This window comes from Urocitellus parryii, chromosome 6 (assembly GCF_045843805.1).
Source record: "Urocitellus parryii isolate mUroPar1 chromosome 6, mUroPar1.hap1, whole genome shotgun sequence".
NCBI classification, from domain to species: domain Eukaryota; kingdom Metazoa; phylum Chordata; class Mammalia; order Rodentia; family Sciuridae; genus Urocitellus; species Urocitellus parryii.
In genome coordinates, this window is record NC_135536.1 from 20,980,467 (window position 1) to 21,002,012 (window position 21,546).

A 21,546-nucleotide genomic window follows, 5' to 3' on the forward strand; every position below is an offset into this window, starting at 1 on the left:
AGTTCTCTCCTCCAACTCTTCCTCTTCCCACTTTACTTTCTCCTCATTTTTCCTCTTCAAAAGATAAGAGAAAAAATCTTTGTAAACTACTTTTTCATTCAAAACGTTTTTCTCTTTAAATATTACATTTTTATAAAGCATACAAAACAGTAGGTATAAATTTTAGATTAACTTATTTCAGTTAAACACTTATTATATTGTGGCATCTAGGTGATGTTAAGCATAGAATTCAGTAAATCCATTCACTTATACGTTCTCCGGGTGAAAGCTATGCTGTTGCACTCCCAGTAGGGACACACTGACTGGTGGCAATTCTGGGCCAGAGTGAATTCAGAAGGTTCAGCCAGCGAATGTGGTGACCTCAGAGCCAGAAAAGAAAGTACATGAACAAGGCTTGCGGGGAGCAGATCTTAGAAGATAATTTGAGAGAATTTGAGAAAATTTCATAAAATCAGTGAAAGCATCACGGATAGTCAGGATGCTTTGTCATTCTTGGAGAAATGATGTAGAAATGTAAGAAGACAAAAATTCAGTAAGCTTATATTGGTTTAGGCAATATTGATGTAAAGTGATGATTTCTAATTGGAGCTAGATGGGAAACAGATTAGTTATTTTATGTATCTGCGGGAAGATTTTTGCTTGCACATACATATATTTCTCAGCTTTGGCAATCGAAAGAGTCAAAAGGAAAAAAAAATCCAACCTCAGATTAGCAAATACTCTTCCTACTAAAGGCAATCAGAACTCCTTGGCATAATGGATAATTTATCTTGTGATACATAATTGCTCAAATAATGATGAGGAGGTTTCAAAAGAACGAAAAAGATTTTTACTCCTACTGGTCAATCTTTGATGAATATCAAAACCAATACTGATAGACATAGATTACTAACATAGTTTTTAATTTCATAAATCAGTAAAATGACTAATGTATGGGGGGGAAGGAAGTCTCTGACTTACAATAAAAAGCTAACTAATAGCTTTTTATTAGGCATTAGAATATCATCATTGATCAACTCTCATAGTAATATTTTATTCAAACAAGAATCATCAATGAATACTAAATCAGTACATGCAATAGCAAAGTAAATTATTTACTGTATCTCAAAGAATCTGTTTGCAGGAATTTATAAACTCCAATACTTTGCTATAATATTTTCTTCAAGTCTGTGTGGAATACATTGACCTATTCCCACTAAAGTGAAAAATAGGTTGCTGCATCTTGTACAAACAATCATCTAAAAAAAGACCCAGACTTCAATTTTGAGGCATATGTCACATGTACCTTCAAATCTGGAGGAAAAAAAAATTTTTTTTTCTTGATAATTTTCTTTCTTGTTCATTTATGTAATTATTTAAATGTAAGTAATAATTAGATGTCATATTCCAATTTTATTAAAATTTAATTGGTTTTCCTGTCTTAAATGGTGCTTCTCCATCCTGGAGTACTGTTCTCCAGTTGTGGGTTCCTTTTATCTACACCATCAAAGAATACACCTCCAGTATTCTATCTTGTTTGGAGAAGAATGTGGCACCCATTCATATAAAGAGGAGTTGTGTAAGGTTAACTGTTTTTTTTTTAATGTATATTTTAACACTAGTACAAAAAGTTACAAATCTATAATATATAAAACTATAGCTCAACATAATAAACCCAAGTATTTATATTAAGGCTTTAGTATCAAAAACAAGATAAATTTTGTCTTATCTATAGCCCAAGATAACTCCTTTCCCCATCATTTATTATAGAAGCAAAATCCAGGCACTATATTATTTTATACTTACATACTTTGATACAAATTCTCAAATATAAAATTCATTTTTAATATTACTAAAATTCCATTATCATCTCTATGAGACAAAGGGTGAACTGAGAAGGCCTAGTTTGCTCAAACCTTGCACATTCTCGTGATAGGTCTATATTCAAGACTCAACCTTGTCTGGTTCCTGGAAAATAAATCCTCAGCCATTGGAATATTTGCCTTGATAGAAATGTTTTTGTATGGCTGAGTCTTTGGGCCATTGTAGCTCCATTACTGAGAAAAAAAAATGTAGTGAAATCATTCATTCAGTTTTCCTCTTGTAACTTAATTTGAAGAAAAAACAATATTCAACAATTACTTTTTTCATCTCCCAGAGAAGTAGATAAAAAAAGGATGCAGGATTTAGCTTCACTCAATTCTTTTACTGTAATTCTGCCATTGGTTCGATGATTCTTCCATTTCCTTCAATGATTATGAGCCCACACTGTGACATAATATTATTCTAGGGATGAACAGTTAAGCAAAATATATAACAATGAGCTCCTAATTATTGGGAAACTTATGTGGCATTATGCCAATATAAGAGCATTTTCTTAGTCCAGTGAAGCTGCTACAACAAAATACCATAGATTTGGTAACTCACAAACAACAGAAAGTTATTTTCTCTGTTCTGGAAGTTGTGAAATCCAAGATCAAGGCAAGAATAGCTTCTGTATCCATCAGATATGCTTTTTTTGTTCATGTATGGAAACTTTTCACCGTGTCCTCATATGGATGAGGTAAGCTAAGGTAGCTCTCTAAGGATCTCTAATCTCGTTTGTGAGGACTTCATCAGCATGACCTGATCATCCCCCAAATTAGTATCACCTTTCATAGTATTATCCTAAGTTCTAGCATATGAATGGGGACATACACTTTTGGACCACAGCACACATACACATAGACAGAAAATAAAAGATGTACTGCAAAATAACTATAAAAATGTTTACACACAGAATGCACTTTGTTACTTTAATAGAAACAAAAATAAATATTTTAGTCTTACGAGAGAGAATATATTGATTTAAAACAAGTCTAAAATCTGCCCAAAATAAGACTAAAAAACGGTGAGAAGCATTTTTTTTTGGGGGGGTGGGTAGTGACCTCAGAGACACTCATCCACTGAGCCACATCCCCAGCCCTATTTTTTGTATTTTTTATTTAGAGACAGGGTCTCACTGAGTTGCTTAGCACCTTGCTTTTACTGAGGGTGGCTTTGAATTTGTGATCCTCCTGCCTCAGCCTCCTATCCACTGGGATTACAGACATGTGCCACCACATCCAAAAAGATGAAAAGTCAAACAAAAATGTAAGTATAAGAGTAGAAAAGCCTGTTTAGTGTTACACTTATTCTTTAACTCAACCAATGGCTATTGCCTTCTCAGGATACGTTGGTCACTGTTCTAGATGGGGACGTAGACAGTCTCTGGGTGAGGTGGGCAACTTGACTAAATTAGTGATATTTAAATAAAGCAGGAATTGAAAAGACGGAACAAGGGCAATGTGAAGCTCTAAAGCTAATGAAGTCTGTGCTTCCTCCCCCTGCCTCACAATTTCTTTCTTGTTTTATCAACCAGATATGTATGAAGGAACCCTATCTATACTGTGAATACTCAGTAATTATATAATACTCAGTATTAATGCACTTTGGGGTCTTTGTATTTCCTCATCTTATATTTGTTCAGTTCTGCACTTCTATGCCTCGCATGTCTCCTCTATTCTTATTTATGTCAAGTGAGCGTGATGTGTGCTCAGCTATAGAAAGCAAGTATCACTGCTCTAATGCTAAACATCGTATAATCCATGCCTTCATAACTTTTTATTTTCAGTCTCACTGCCGTTCCCCTCCAATATGGAGGGTGACTTTTTCTATTGGCTATTATATTGCAAATAACGGAGATAGTCATTTCACATTTCCTTCTAAACTACTTGCCTTGGGTAGAAATTCACTAACAGCTATGACTACAGATCAGACTTTTAAGGGCATTTCTTTGCCTGGAAGTGTGATTTGTTCTAGTTTCTGCAGTTTTACTGTGTAGTGATGTTAGCATCAGTGAAAGATTCTTCACTCTGCTAGGTGATGCAGGAGGTCAATGTTGAGTATACTTGCATGCTCTCAGGAACAGTATGATGTACTCTTTTGCATTCTTTGAAATAGGGATCTTTCATCTTAATGGGTAAACTGATTAAAGTGCTGCAGGAAGAGTTCTACAATCCACAGAATAACAACTCCTACTAAATCCTGTTCTAGCAACCACCCATGAGAAATTCCTGCTAGTCTCAGCAGAATTCCTTAGCAATAAATGCAAATGCTCCCAGGAGACAGGAGCAGGTGCCCTGTAAAACAAATCTGTAGCTATATGGGTAAAAAACAAAAGAAATAGAGCATTGGAACATTAAGTTTTTTAGTTGCTTTTATTTTTTTATTCTTCCCTTTAGTCAGTAAAAGATCTTTTTGTGTGTGTGGAAACTCACTCCCATTATAATGCCACAGATTTCCTTGGGAAGAAACCACTTGATTTGATTTTCTCTTTAACCGTTAGGTGTGGTGAATGGTTAAATACCTGTTAGTTTGTTCTGCTCTTTAATAACTTGGTCTAAAAACAATATGGCGGATTTTGAGGTTTGAGTCTCCTCCCTCTCCCTGTCTCTGCTTTTCTCCCAAGAACACACTTGTGTTTGACAATTTCCACCACCACGTGTGTCTGCCTGTCTCTTCAGCTCTGCCCCTGTCAGCAGTGCCTCTCACTTTTCATCGGAATCACATTTAACATCTGCCCTTTGATGATCGGATGTGGCTATTAGCCTCTCCTGGGCGCCCACTTCCCCAGCCTCCTTGGCACTGAGCTCACATTACAACCAGCATTAATATTGATTGTATTAGTGCTTCCAGCCTCTGCTCTCACCTCACAGCAGTCTGTCCTCATTTCCCTCCCGTTCTCTGGTAGCAACACTTGTCACCATGGCTGCTCATCAGCCCTCCTTAGTCATTAAGCTGCAAATGTGCAGCCATAGCACCTGCAGGCTAGTCTCTCTGTTACCTAAAGACTTTACACAAGCCAGAATTCAATCACTTAGCCTGGAAGCCTTACCTACTGTTAGTGATTTCAACTTCAGTGTGGGATTGACTAGAGAAAACTCAAAATACATGAATTAGGAGAAGGTCATATTCCATAATGCTTAAACCCGTTATCTTTGAAGACAGACAGATAGGATTTTCATTCCAGGACCTGCTCTGAAATGAAGCCTTGGAAACTAGCACATGTCTGTATACCTTAGTTCCTCCATCACTGTCAAAGAAATTAGTCCCTACCTCACAGGTATTAGTCAGAATGAAAGAAGGTATTGCCTAAGGATTAAATGTGAGTCACGCACTTGCTCAGTAATTGTGCACCAACAGAAAAGAGCTTTGCCTTCTTATAGTAAAAGATTTTGGCTAAATGGACTGAGGGAAATATATTTTTATCTATATCGGCATAATTGATCTGTATCTTCCACAGTTTACCTACTCAATGCCCATTCTATTGCCTAAAAATTACTAGATATATAATAAATTTATTAAGCATGATTAAGAAACAGAATTATATTAAATAGGAAAATGCCACCCCTACTCACATGTTACATTTATTTCATTTCAGGCCCTTGTCATCTGCTACCAGAATTAATGTGACATCTGTCACACTCCTTGATCTACTCTTGATAATATTACCAAAGTGAGTAGCAAATCAGAACACATCAGTGTCCTACATTAGAGCCTTTCTCTATTAACTCTCTGTAACTTTTAGGATAAATCCAATTTATTTTTTAGTATGGTTACACGGTGTGTCTGTGATGGGCCTCAACTGTCTTCTCCCCTTCACATGCACACTCAAACCACACAGGATTACACATTCCTGGGGTCTGTCAGGTTTTCTCTCAGCCCTGAGCTGCTGTAGTTTTGCTTCTCTAACACCATTGCTATAACTGGTGCTCAGCCTGTTTGGGTATTTTTTAGCCATGCTGAGAAGTTTTTTTCTGAATCCCCAGCACCCCATTCACAATGCCTATTCTCAACAGTTCTTGCACTCCCCTGAATCCTTTAATATTGCCTTCAAGTTCTACGATGTTGAATTATTCCTCTCTACAGTTTCAGACACAGGCTTCATAGCTAGAACTTAGCATTATTTCTTAATATTTTAATTAATAAAATGTAGCTTTAAATGTTATTTTATTTTATACAAATATTTTTAACATAGAAGCTATAGGCCATAACATTATAGAAAATCAACTGAATTAAAAAGAGGAAAGAACTCTTTATAGTGACTACAATTCTAAAGAGAGTGGATGATTGATCTTAGGGTACAGTTTGATGATTCCTTTAAGCCTTAATTTGCTGATATTGCTAATTTATTAAAGACATCTCAGTTTTTACTATATTAGCAAGTTTTACAATTATGCCTCACTCATTAAAGTAATATTGAAGTTTCAAAAATTAAGATATTAGTATTTTTGTTCCCCATAGAGAAACAACAAGAGTTACATTACTCAAATAATAATAGAAGTAAAAAAACATTCAATGTGTTCTGCCTGAAGCAGGTGTTGAAATATCTGTTGCTTGAAACCAAGAAAATGCTTTTATCTATTGCTGGAAATGTGTTTTATGGTAGTAGCAATTTATATCACATTGTCTTAGGAAAGTCATTAAAAAAAAAAGCAGCAAGAAGTAATGTGTCATAACAATCTACAATAACTTTTTAATGTGTCAATAAAGGTAAACTTTGATGTCTGCCATTGTGAATGTATACAAATATCTAATGTGAAGTGTGTTTATTTTTTCACATGTATTGTAATGCTTATGATCTCAAATTAGGAACTATTGTGTTGACTTGATTGCTAACTTTCTGACATATTTGTCCTCAAATAGGGCAATGCTAATAAATATACATTGTATCAATCCAATGTCAATATCCTAATTATTTTTTATCATTTGTTTAGAAAGTGGCTGAACTATAAATTGAAAATATTAAAAATCTCTCTCTCTCTTTTTTTTTTTAGAAAATATCAATAAATGGCCTGGTGCAGTGGTGCACACCTGTAATTTCAATGAGTCAGAGGCTAAGGCAGGAGAATTGCAAGTTTGAGGCCAGCCTCAGCAACTTAGCAAGGCCCTACGCAACTTAGTAAGACTGTCTCAAAATAAAAAGTGAAAAGGGCTGGGGATGTGGCTCAGGGATTAAGCTCCCCTGGATTCAATCCCTGGTACCAAAATAAATAAGTAAATAAAATATAATGAGTGAGACCCTCAGCCATTTAGGAAGACCCTGTCTCATTAAAAAAAAATACTGGGATGTAACACAATGGTGGAGTACACCTGGGCTCAATCCCCAGGACTGGAAAAATAAAATAGAATATATGAATTCCAAATATGAAAAATGAACAAAGAACATTAATTTTGGTGATTTATAACTGGAGTGAAGAATGAAGGAACCCTGAGAGTGCAGGTTTATGCTTGCACTCACCAATTATAAAACAAGCCCTAACGTGGGTGATGCTGGTAAATGTCAAGATTGGAAACTACTTTGGAGCAACCAGTGTTTATCTTTATGTCTCAAATTATCTTCCTAATGCAGTACATGTCTCAGGGAGGCTTATATTATAGTCGTATTTATAAAACATTTTCATTAGCAAATAAAAATTTGTGATCTACAACATGATGTTTTCAAATATGTATATACACACATTGTAGAAAAGCTACACAATACTCATTAACATGGTTATTTAATATGTAGAAATGTTTACATATCTTATTGATCTTTAAATATAAATATGTTATTAACTATAATCATCATGTTCTACAATTTATCTCTTGAACTATTTCTTCTTGTGTATCTTAAATCTTATACACTTTGACCAACAATGACTGTCACCAGGGCCATGTAGGGAACATGGCCCTCCCTACATGGCCCTGGTGACAGTCATTCTGCTCTTGCTTCTCTGTTTAACATTTTAGATTCCAAATATAAGTGAGATTTTTTTCTATAACTGGTTTATTTCATTTAATATGATGTCTTCCATATTCATCCATATTCTTGAAAATGGCAGGATTTTCTTCTTTTAAAAAACTGAATAATATTCCATTATTTATAAGTACCAGTTTCTTTATCCATTATCCATTTATCGACAATTAGGTCAATCATGATGATATTTTGAACTGCATTATTTGGGAATATTCATAGCAGGTGCATTAGCTCATTTGAGTTCATTAAAAAAAATGCTGACATGCTGCAGATTTGGGACTATTTTTTCTTCTGTTAGGACCAGAGTCTCTATTATAGTGTCTTTAATCCACTTTGAGTTGATTTTTATGCAGGATGAGAGCTAGAGGTGTAATTTCATTTTGCTACACATGGATTTCCAGTTTTGCTAGCACCATTTGTTGAATAGGCTAACTTTTCTCCAGTGAACATTTTTGGTGTCCTTGTCTAGTAAGAGATAACCATATTTATGTGGGTTTTTCTCTGTGTCCTGTATTCTGTACCATTGGTCTACAAGTCTATTTTGGTGCCAATACCATGCCATTTTTGTTACTATACCTCTGTAGTATAGTTTAAGGTCGGTTATTCTGTAACAATAATGTGAGGAGAGAGCCTACAGATTGGGAGAAAATCTTTACCACATGCACCTCCAGTAAAGCATTAATCTCTAGGATATATAAAGAACTCAAATAACAACACAAAAAACAAATAACCCAAATAATAAATGGGCTAAGGAACTGAACAGACACTTCACAGAAGAAGAAATACAATTGATCAACAAATATATGAAAAAGTGTTCAACATCTCTAGCAATTAGAGAAATGAAATGCAAATCAAAACTATTCTAAGATTTTACCTCACTCCTGTCAGAATGGCAACCATCAAGAATTCAGGCAACAATAAGTGTTGGCAACAATGTTGGGGAAAAGGTGCACTCGTACTTTGCTGGCAGAACTGCAAATGGGTGCAGCCAATATAAAAATCAGTATGGAGATTCCTCAAAAAATGATTGCCATTGGCCACCAGCAGCTGGAAGTGCTTCCTGACGGTCACTCACAGTGGGCCCTACTGATGGCCCTGGTTTCAGGACCTCTACTGTGGTGCCTGGGCTTTCTCTTGCTTTCTTTGTGGCTCAGTTATGCTCATTTCAGGTATCCTCCACAGGATATAGAAAGACAGCTTATTATTTTCCATGTGGCCCAAAATAAATAACCTGGAAAACATTCTTTCCTAATTAATCCATAATTCACTTTGATATAAAGAATTGAAAAACCATTAAAATGCAAAGATGTTCACATCAGTCTTATTTATTAAAAAAGTTAAAACGTAGATAAACTTTTTAAATAATGATGACTCAAAAATAATGAAGTTTGCCAGGTAAAGTGGCTCATACCTGTAATCCCAGCAGCTCGGGAGGCTGAGGCAGGAGGGTCATGAGTTCAAAGCCAGCCTCAGCAAAAGTGAGGTGCTAAGCTTCTCAGAGAGACCCTGTCCCTAAATAGAATAGAAAATAGGGCTGGGGATGTGGCTCAGTGGTCGAGTGCCCTGAGTTCATTCCTGGTACAAAAAATTGAAATTTTAATAGGATTCTAAAAATAATGTTTACTAAATATATTTATCTACTGAAGTAAGCAATGTTTGTTATAAATTTACATATTTTTATCACAATTTGGGATATGTATATACATACAAAAACAGAAGCATGTTACAATCCAAATAGAAATTTTGTTTGCGTGATGAGAATATCATTAAATTCATCCCAGATGTGACTCTTTCAAGGTTTATAAAATTAGAAAAGTTACTTAACTTCTGTAAGGTTTGGGTTTTTGATAGCCAACTCAGGATATTTGCACCAACATTGGAGATCTTATTTCTGAGTATAAACTGTGATCACAAATATAAATACATGAGTAAAAGCTCAGTTAAATTGTAATGATCATTTCTATATTTTCATATCTTTTTAAATGGTTATAAGGAACTTAAAGGTGTTATAAAAACAAGAATATTGGCATTATTAAACTGAACTCAAAACTATTTCCATTTAATATGTTAAACTAGACTGAGAATATAATTTTTATCATGAAAAATCATTTTAATTTTGATGAGTGGGGTATGGAGACATATTTTCATATGATACTAAGAAAGAGTCCTGTTAATGTGGAAAAGGACATAAATAGCATTGAGGTTCCACTACTGTTTTTAAGTATTGTGTGTTTTTATTTGTTTTTTTTTTTGTTTTTTTTTTAGTTTTTATAGACCTTTATTTTCTTTATTTATATGCAGTGCTGAAAATCAAACCCAGTGCATTATATTCACTAGGCAAGCACTCTACCCACTGAGCCACAAGCTCAGCCCACTGAGATTCCATTTTGAATGCAGCCTCTCCCCCTGTTATTTTGAATGCTACTTACATCTGAAAGTGTGTTTTGCTCTTATAATCTTTGGAAACTAATGATCATGGAGGAAACAACTAAACAGCAAATTGCTATGGATTATTTTTGATTTGTATGGACTTAAGTAACAGAGGTCATCAGATTCTTTTGTTTCTTCAATTACTGTCTACCTCATTTTTATCAGCTATGCTAAAGCTTCATTGACAATTTCAACTTTAATACCGGGGAAATATATTAAAAATAATATAAGGAATCCAGCTAATTTACTTTCAATGCACTTTCTTTATGAGATAATATTGCTGATGCCTGCTTTTTTTCCTTTTTGTGTAACATCTGATTCCAGTCTATTTTTCACTTTGATTTTTATTTCTGAAAAGATCAGCAGAATGTTGTGAATTAGAAGTTAGGCTTTCATAGTGATTCTTTTCAAAACAGCAGCACAAATACTGCCCAGGTGGCCTAAAGTACAGACTTCAACCTAAGTCCTCATGTAATCAATACAGAAATTTGACTGCTTCTAAACTTGACACTGCTCGTTTAATACATTTAACTTTATCCAACAACTACACTGCAATTGGAAATGAGCATTCTTAAGATGTGAAAAAAAAATAATCGAGTTCCTCACTACAATCCTGAACTTTAGAAATGCCTCAAAGGAATCATCAGGGAGAGAAAATAACACCTGTATTATTAAAAGGCTATTTGGGAAGGTAGCTCATTTGAGAGTGAAAATGGGTTTCTAAATTCTCCACATCTTCCTCTCTTTTATGGCCATTTAAAAGTTCACTTATGAGAAAGTTTGATTCTGTGGAGGAGACACAACTCACAGTTGCTGAAATTGCTGCTTTTTTTTTTTTCTGGTTCAGCAAGGAAGAAAAAAGAGACAAACACCTGATTTCTTATGCTAAGGATGCTTAATAATTAATTCAACCCAGTCCAGAAATGGTCACCACTGCTGCCAACCACAACCATATAACTCTCTTTACCTCCACAAAATAAGGCATCAAAGAAATGATGATGGGGTAACGAGGAAAACTTCCCTCCTCCCAGAGAACAGAGGAGCAAGTACTGAGCTCTATCTTCTATTATTCTGTCCATCCCAGCATAGAAAAGTTCCTGGGAAGGAGTCATTCCTCCCAATGATGACTTAGTTATTCTCATCTGCTCAACTTGAGCCAATCTCCAGTAAGCTTTCCAGATGTAATTTTAAAATAAAAATCAAAGGTCAGCTACTTTCCTTCTTACTAGGAGAAACAGGAATATGTCCTGATATAATCTAGTTAGGACTGATTCATAGATTTGTTCAAGTTCTTAGGACACAAACTAGTAAAATAATAATGATAATAAATAAAGAATAGATGAGTGAGTGTTGAAGAAAACTTATTTCCTTTCCTGAATATGTTTACACTGAATTTTATATGAAATACTGTGGAGAAAAAAAAAGTCATAAAATTTCCTTTCATATATTCTCGGAAAAGAGAATTTGAAACAATAAATAAACCAGATGGAACATAGTTTAGTTTGGTTATTAATTCTGTGAGACATAAACTTATCAGCTTGACAGAATCATTTGCAGGCCCAACCTGAACACTTTAAAGAGGTGTAATCAGGTGCATGCATTCTCCACAGGGGAAGAAATACAGGACAGTAACTGAGTGTGAATCTTACTTTTGTCATTATCTAGGATTTTTGTTTTTGTCCATGAAGCATGGATTATACAAATGAACACCAATATTTTCTTTACAGAACTCCTATTCACATTTCTTTCCTAAAGTTTCTTGGAGTTCTGGAAGAATTATTTCAAGCTGCATTTCCTGCCTTAAGTGTGTGTGAGAGTGTATCAAAAGACTTATATGTAAACTTTCTTTTATTATATAACATCTCAACAACCACTGTGATGGTGGTTGCAAGCAATAGAAACACTCTAGCCAATTCAAGGAAAGAAAATAAAAAGAGGAATTGATTACTAATATTGGAAATTTATAGATGGCGTTTCATGGTGTGATACCAATGAAATAAAGAAGTGAACCATCAGATTGTAGGAATTACTGGGTTTGGGGCAGCTTCAAAGATTATAAGTATCAGAAGTTAAAGGAAAGCTACTTCAAGGGAAGTTTGGATTTTTTCATCCTGAGAAACTCCACTAAAGTTTTAAAATCAAAAAATAAAACTAGTTGGTGCATGATTATCAAGTTCTAAAAGGATATGTTAATCAAAGGAAAGTGGAATTAGCTTTATTAATTTTATACAGAGCAGACTTCAAAGTCAGGAAAGTTGTCAGGGATGACCAAGAGTCACCACATAACGATAAAAGGGGTCAATTCTGCAAGAATAACCCTTAACCTCATGTACCTGACAATGGAGTGTTAAAATGTGTGAGCCCAATCCTGATAGGACTTCAAGGATATAAGCATGAATCTACTGTTATAGTAGAGACTGCAACATCCTTCTATCAAAAATGGATAGATGCAGGAGGCAGAAATTGAGTTAGCACATAGTTGCGGGGCAGTATCATCAATCAACTAGATAAAAGGGACATCAATAAACTACTTCATCCAATGGTAGCAAAATACACTTGTCTTCTCAATCTCACTTGGAGTACTCACCAATATAGACCACATGCTTGGCTATAAAACACACTTTAAGAAAAAAATCATATATATATATATATATGTGTGTGTGTGTGTGTGTGTGTGTGTGTGTACATGTGCATGTGTTTTTCTACTCTCAAAACACAATGGAGTTAATCAATATAGAAAGTTATTTAGAAAATTTCCAAATATTTGAACATAAACAAACTTCCAAATGGTGTTGTAAATCAAAGGAGAAAATCTCAAAAAAAATTAAAAAGTATTTTGAACTTAAAGAAAACAAAAATATCATCAAACTTTATGGAGTACAGTGAAAGCCATTGTTAGAGGGAAATAAAACACACTTCATGTGCAGAAAAAAACTAAAATAAAGCAACCAACATTATATCTTAGGAAACCAGGTAAAGAAGAACAAATTAATACAAATAAATACAAGGAAATGAATAATAAACGTTAGAGTAGAAATCAGTGATGCCCAAAACAGAAAATTAAAAAAGAAACAATCAATGAAACCAAAGGTGTTTTCTTTTTTTAAGATCAATAAAATCAATAATATTATAATCAGACTAAGAGAATATGAGAAAAAGTACAAATTACTGATATCACAATTGAAATAGAGCATCATGAGAGATTTCGTGGATGTTAAAATAACAACGGAATTTTCTGAAAATTCTATACTCACAAATTTGATAATCTAGATGTAATGGATTAATCCTTGAAGGACACAATCTGTCAAAACTCACACACATAAAACTTGGCAACTTCAATAGACCTGTATCTGTTAAGGAAATCAAGCCAAGAATTAATAGTTTTCCACAACAGAATATGCCTAACCCAAATGGATTCACAGGTGAACGCTACCAAATGTTTGATAATAAATTATATCAATTCAAAAGATAGAAGCAGAGAGACTTCTTCCCAACTCATTTTATAAGATCCACATTACCCTAATGCTAAAAACAGACAAAGACATTATAAGAAAACTACAGACCAATTCCTCTGATGAACAAAGATGAAAAATACTCAGTAAAATATTAGTAATTTATATCCAATGATGTATAAATAATTTTACAGCATATTCAGGTGTGATTTATCCAGGTGCACAAGGCTGGTTCGATATTTAAAAATCAAATAATGCAATTCATCACATCAACAGCATAAAGAGTAAAATGATCATTTCAATAAAAACATAAAAATAATGCGATGAAACCTAACATTCATTCATATTAAAATTCTCAATAAACTAAAGATAGAGGGGGAACTCACTTAATTTGATAAAAGATGTCTATAAAAATCCTACACATACTGGTGAGAAACTAACTCATACCTTCCCCACTCACATTAATAACAAGCCAAGGATGTTCTCTCTCACCTCTGCTATTCACCTTGCTGAAGTGCTCACTTAGGAGTGAAGAACTAAAATAGTCTCTGCTTACACATGAAATGATTATCATATATGCATGTAGGAAATCCAAAAGAATAAAAACCTACAAACAAAAAACCCTGCTGGAACAAATAAGTGATTATAGAAAGGTTCCAGGATCCAACACCATGATGAAGAAGAACAAAATTGGAGGACTGACATTATTCATTATGAAAATTATTATAAAATTTCAATGAGCTAGAATGTGTGGAGGGGCTGGGGTTATAGCTCAGCAGTAGAGTGCTTGCCTCACACATAGGAGGCACTGGGGTCAATCCCGAGCACCACATAAAATAAATAAAATAAATAATGTTAATATATTGTGTCCATCTTAAAAAAATGTCTGGAAATGGTGAAATAATAGATAGGTCATTGGAAAAGGCCAGAAATAGATCTTTGTAAGAAGGGTCAACTGATATTTGAAAAAGAAGCAAAGACAACGTAGTGGGCAAAGTAACCTTAAAACATAGGATACTGGAACAACTGAGTATCTACATGCAAAAAATAAATAAATAAAGCTAAACATAGACCTTTCATCTTTCACAAAAAGTTAACTCACAATGAATCACGGACTAAAATGTAAAATACAAATTCTTAGATTATACCACAAAAAGTCTGGATAGCCTTATGTTTGTTAATAATTTGTTAGATACAACACCAAAGATGTAATCCATGAAAGAAAGAATAACCGGATTTCATTAAAATTTTCTTCTCTGTGAAAGATAGTGTCAGGAGAAGGAAAAGACAAGCAGGTTGCCAACTGAGAGGATACTTGCAAAAGCTTTATCTGATATAGGAATGTTATCAAAAATATACAAATAACTCTTAAAAATCAACAATAAGAAAATAAATCCTCATTAAAAAAACAGACAAGGACCTTAACAGACACCTCATAAAAGAAAACATGCAGTTGGCAGTTAAGTATATGGTAAGAAGCTCTACATCCTATCTCATCAGTGAACTGTGAATTATTACAACAATAAATTGTCACTATACATCTATTAGAATGTTCAAATTCCAGAACTCTGATAATGCAGAATATGGAAGGCAATATATAATAACAAGAACCTATCTTTGGCGATGGGATAAAATGGTACACCCTACTGTGAAAGATGATTTGGTAGTTTCTTTCAAAGTAAGCATAGTTTTTACCTTATGATCCAATAATTGTTTTCCTTGATATTTACCCAAAGACCTTGAAATATCTGTGTCTTCAAAAACCTGCACGTGGATGTTTATAGCAAGTTTATTTATAATTAACAAAAGTTGGAAGATAACAAGATGCCTTTCAGTAGAATCATGAAAAAAAAAAAAACTCTGGTAAATCTGGGCAATGGAGTATGATTCAGTGCCAGATACCAAGCCATGAAAAGACATTGGGGACTTAAAGACATATTATTAAGTGAAAAAAGCCGATCTGGAGGTTTGTGTGCTATATGATTCAAAAGACAAAACTACAGAGTCATTAAAAACATCAGTGGTTGCCAGAAGGAGAATAGATAAAAAGGAAAGCAGAGGGAGCACAGATGAAATTTAGTGCCACAGAATTACCTGGTATGGTCCTGTAACAGTGAGTATAGGCCATTTTAAATTTTCCCAAACCTATGGAATGTAGAATACCAAGAGTGAACTTTTATATAAAAGGTGATAATAATATGTGTCTGTAATTTCCATCAATTTTAACACAAGTACCCCACTGGTGGAAAATGTTGATAATAGGGGAGACCACCATATGCTGGCAGGTAATATATGGAAAATCTCTGTGCTTTCCTCTCAGTTTTGCTGTGAACCTCTTTTCCCTTAATAAATAAAAAGATCTTTTCAGAAACATTCTGGTGCAGTGTTTCTACTTCAATATGACAGTGAATCCCAATGTCTTGTTTTTAAAGGAATGTTTCTTAATTAACTTCTAGATGCTTATCTTCTATTAGAGTAGTGGCATTTATATTCTCATTTCCTTGAGTATATTATAATTTATATTTGCTGTCCCAGACTGAATATTAATAGTGCCCTTGAGATAGAAAAACTGTACAACTTTTGATGACATATCATGTGTTCACTCAGTGAACACATTTTATTCCAAGGCACATTTGGTGATCTGTTGTTAATTTGAAATCAACCTTAATAGGAGTGGTTTATAAGATGGAAACTGATAGATATTCAGTATTAGATCTTCCAACCTCCAAACTCCATGCCCCTGATATCCTGATGTAGGGGCACACCACTCTGTTTATTTGAAGTTGACCAATTGAGATCATGAGATTTGTTCTCTATGATTCACAACAAATATACTTTCTTTTTAATAAGTTGAAAAACATGAAACAAAATTGCCCTATGTGTTAACTACCCAATGAGAGACAAAAAGTGATGTTCTCTGAAGTTTATTTCTTTGTGTTTCCTAGAACTGATCAAAAATAAATGAATACATAAATAAAATAATTAAAATAAAACCACTGACAGGGTTCTTTGTTTATAACTAGCCATTCCCAAGGTTCAGTAGATGCCCTTGCTACCATGCACCAACTAGCACCTGCCCTCGTTTCTCTATGGATGAAGAATGTTACAGACACTGCAAATATCTCTGCCAAAGAGCAGCCATGTTGCCCCCTGTCCAGCAGTATGTGGCCTAAGCATGTTTTTTAAGACGGAAACTCTGGGGATATATGTTCTTTTCTAGGTGTCTATGAGTAACATGTTGGAAGACAGCATTTTAGGTATTCAAAAGACTACATTTGACGCTAATAAAAGTTACACTTTTTCCTAGCAAGGAAGCATTTATATTTTTAATGAACTGAAATAATTAAAATTATAATTGCCATCAAATATCAACTGCCCAAAGTTCCATGAACATATCAGGCAATTAATATTCACTACTTCATGTCAGTTTCCTGACAACACCTAACATCTGTCTAATCAGCTCCTAATAAATGAAAGAGAAAACTCCACAGCTTTCCATTGCAGAAACATTTTCAAAAGTGAATTCAAAGCTGGGTTTCCAAAACTAGGGTAAAAAGCATTAGGCATGGTTGTTTATTTATTTATGTACCTACTAATTTGCATCCTGAAACAATCTGAACAAAATATTCTCTAAGGATCCTGAAAAGACTTTACTTTTTTTTCTGATTTCTTTGTTAAATAATATAAATGTGCAGAATGTTACTTCTATTATTTTATTGCAAAAAGAGTCTGGGTCTAAGATTCAGAAGACCTCTGTTAGAATTCCAGATGTATCACAACGCATCATGTGCTTTCAAAAGCTCTTGACCACTTGATTTAAAATGAGTCTTTAAGGGCAAAGTGGTAATCCTGAAATTTCCACAACCCAAGAACATATTTGTGAAATTACAGATGGAGAATTATTTTGAAAAACTTTTGAACACATTTTTCTATGCACATATAAAATATTATTAAATTATATGATGCAAGATAAATAAAAGCATAGTTTTTTTAGTTATATCATTCAGTCCAGCCATGAAATTTGAATTCAAATTAAACTTTCCTTTTATCTTAAAGTATATCAAAATATATTCCAGCTAACTTCCTTCACTTCAGTTGTTAAATGGTGACTTTTCATTTTTTTTTTAATTTTATGTTCTTTTCGTTTTGTTATGCCCTATAAATCTGAGGATTTTTAAGCAAAACTATATTGAAGTGTTCCTTGGATCTTATATCTTCTAAATTTTTTCAACTGAATTGAGTATTCATTCTGACCCAAATTCTCATATCTTTACTTGGTATATGACTTCCCAAAACTTATGGTAAAGAGAAAGACCCTCTTAACACCTACTAATTCTGGTTGTTCAGCCTGTGTCTGTGGGTGGAATAATGTGGAGAGGCCTGCACCTTAATTATATGCTTATATTACATGCAATATGAATTATTTGAGTCTTACTGAAGTAGGGAATTTTGACAGGAAAAACAGAATAAAATAAAAAATGACATTCAGAGAGAAAATAGTTTGTATTAGCAAAGGCCCAATTTCCCTATCACGTGTGACTAAAAAAAGAATTAAATTAGGTAATGAAACCTATAGAAAATTAAAATTCAGTTTTATTTTTAATTCTATGATCATGATACAAACAAATCTAATTAAGTCATAAATAATAATAATTTAATTTTTTACTTTTTTTTTTAAATGCTTCACTTCACAGCAAAGAGTCATACATACCAAAGTGTTTTCAGAGAAGGCAAAATTACCTTGAGGTATCTAAAAAGGAAATTATAAAAAAAAATAATAATCACTTTCCTCCAACTCATTTTTTTCTGGGATTAATATTTTGGATATTTTAAAAGTTAACTTTCTTAATTGCAGGTGTTTCCTTTTTATTATTTGATTCTATTTTTGTGCAACTTGATTGTATAACTAGGAGTCACTGAGGCATTAAGAAATTTCTTCTGGCATTTTAAATTGCTCCAACAGATTCTGAGAATAACAATGAATTATGCAGGGAGTATTTTACAAGAATGTATTGAAACATTACACTTGTCTACTGTCTTCTTACAGTAAAATGAAAATTTTAAGGAGATAAACATATAAGAAAGAGAAATTGCTGAGATTATCTAGACAGTAAGGAATTAAACACATATTTAAATCAAAAGCAAATTTTTTTCAAATACCTTTAACATCTAAAAAAATACTTTATATTTTTTATTCTCACTTCTTAGATAACTCTCCTAAGCCTAATATTAACCTAATAACTTTATAATAATTATTTGATAAGTTACATTTCAGACTCTACATTACAGTTTCTTATAATTTGGCTTAAAAATACTTTTAAATAATAGCTTGCAATTTTCAGTCTTAACCTAATGATTCAATTTGTAAAATTTTTGACAATTTCGTAATTAGTTTTTGGAATGTGTGGTATAAGTATAAACATGATTTTTAAAATACAAAATTAAAAAATACCTTGATCTATTTAAAATATCAAAAGAAATATGGTTATGAGTATAGATCTATATGTTGTTGGAATAAACTCTAATATTTTGTAGATTTGCTTTACATCACATTATGTATGTTTGTCTTGTGTTACTGACCATCAAAATATATCAGCAAAAATTAATCTAACAATTTTGATAAAATATTATCTGATGTTCATTCCGGTTAAATTAAAAATTAGGTCTATGACATGAAACTCAGATTTCGGTCTTTGAACCCTACAACTGTGAGAATGGCAAGCAAAAATTAATCAAAAAGTTACCAGAGGATCTTTATCTGATGTGACAAGAACTTTTCAGTCCTTATATTCTTAAATAATCCCAATTGCTTGCTTGCTTTTTTCCTTCCTCCCTTTCTCCCTCCCTCTCTCTCTCTCTCTCTCTCTCTCTCTCTCTCTCTCTCCAGGGTACTACTTGTTGATTATCCTCTTGAAATGGTATCTATGGATTCTACTCTGTATTCTTTTGACCAGTATCCCCATATTTCATAAGGAAGAAAGTTGTCTTTTCAAATTTTTCCCCTGAAAGACATATTTCCAATGCTCAGAATATTCTCTTTAGGTTTTGCTTATAATCACGCTTTTCTAACACAAGTTGAAAATAAACTTGTCAAGTTTCAAGGCCTAAGACTTTAGGCCTTAGTGAATAGTTCCTTTTTGCCCTCAGAGAGTGTGGCTGGAAGGCCCATGTTAGTCATGCCTACTGTATAACATCCTGTAGTAGGACATTATCTTTTCCCTCAATTTTATGATACGAGATTAAATATTTGGTCTTTGTCCATGGTCCATAGAACAAAAATATTCCTGAAGTCTTTTGAATCTTCTTTTATATGCTATTTAGATCATGCCTAGACAGGAGGCTAAATAACTTTAAGATGGGAACTGATCATCAGAAAGGCATAGCATTTGTTATAGGATTGGGACCTACAATGCCACCTATTGATTACTGGGGAAGGGAGAGCGACTGTACCTTAAGGTTAATCATCAATGGCCAGTGGTTTAACTAACTGTTGTATATAATGGAAACTCCATTCAGAACCTCAAAATGATGGTTCTTGGGTTGTGTCAGCACTGAAGAACATTCTGATGTGCTTGGAAGGCTGCATAAATGGAAGAGGGCAAGGGAGCTCTGAGCTGTTAGGATTTGTAACTGTTATCTAAAGTAGGGGCAATGCTGCTGAACTGGGCATTTAAAACGTATCTAAATCACTGTATTGTTAGACCTTATTGGTGGTGGAAAATTGAAAAAAGAATGGGTTTTGGATTTGGAAAAAACCAACAAAACCTCTGGCTTCACTTTTAAAGAACAAATGAGAATATTTTATAGTTCTTCTCTTTGTTCCTGTAATATTACAAAGCAACCAAGGCAGAAAAGTGTATACCTCAAATGAACATGAACCATCTTTGCAAGCTTTTAAGTTTCCTGAGAACTGTATCTACTGGTCTGCAATATTCATCTGCTAACCAGGACCTATAATCCCTAGCAAAACTCAACCCACTTTGAAGTATTTATTTGAATTCCCTGTATGTGTTATGGAGAGTCTCACATTCCTTTGTCAGATACTATTATCATTCTTTAGTATTCTTTTCCTGAAAACCAGAGTTTCTCTTGATGCTTCAGATAGGCAGAAGTTCCCTGGAGGGTGCCACCTTTGATTGTCACAGCAGGAATACCTATTGCTCTGTTAATTGGCTCCACAGTGTAACACCTACTCCAGCTTTTTTACTGTACCCAATGATCACTGAATCATCAAAGCTGTATGGTGTTCCATGACAGCGCTGGGAAGAGTCAATCATTTATTTAATGTTGCAGTATGATCTTAGGAGTCATGAAGGATGAAAGCTGGGGTTTCGATGTATTCCAGAGCTTAATCAAATAGTATTTGGTAGGCTAACTGACAACCACCTCATCTCAAAGACTTGGTTTTGCACCGTTGAACATAGGAAACAAACATAATTCGATAGAAGTCAGTGCTCTGAATTCATATCCCAATCCGTTGAGGATCCGTATTTCATTTCCACATGACATTCATGACTTGAAGTTACTTCTTTCCATAGGATTAACCCTCTCAGAGAGACAAACAAAATCTTAGTGGCCTATCATAGAAGTTTGTTAAATGCACTAAGATGAAGATAAACTTATAACATTATACACAACTTGAACATTGTTCCAAAGTTTCTTTAAGTTTCAAAAAATGGAAATATCTTGGAAATTATTTCACTGTTTCACCAAACAGTTCTTCCTTTTCTCAGTTCAACCTAGATTCCAGAAGGCTGCAAGTACACAAAATTCACTTTTATGTAGTAATGTTTGTGTTACATCATTTATACACATGACATCTTCACAACAACAAACATGTAAACAACAGAATATGTTTTTTTTTCC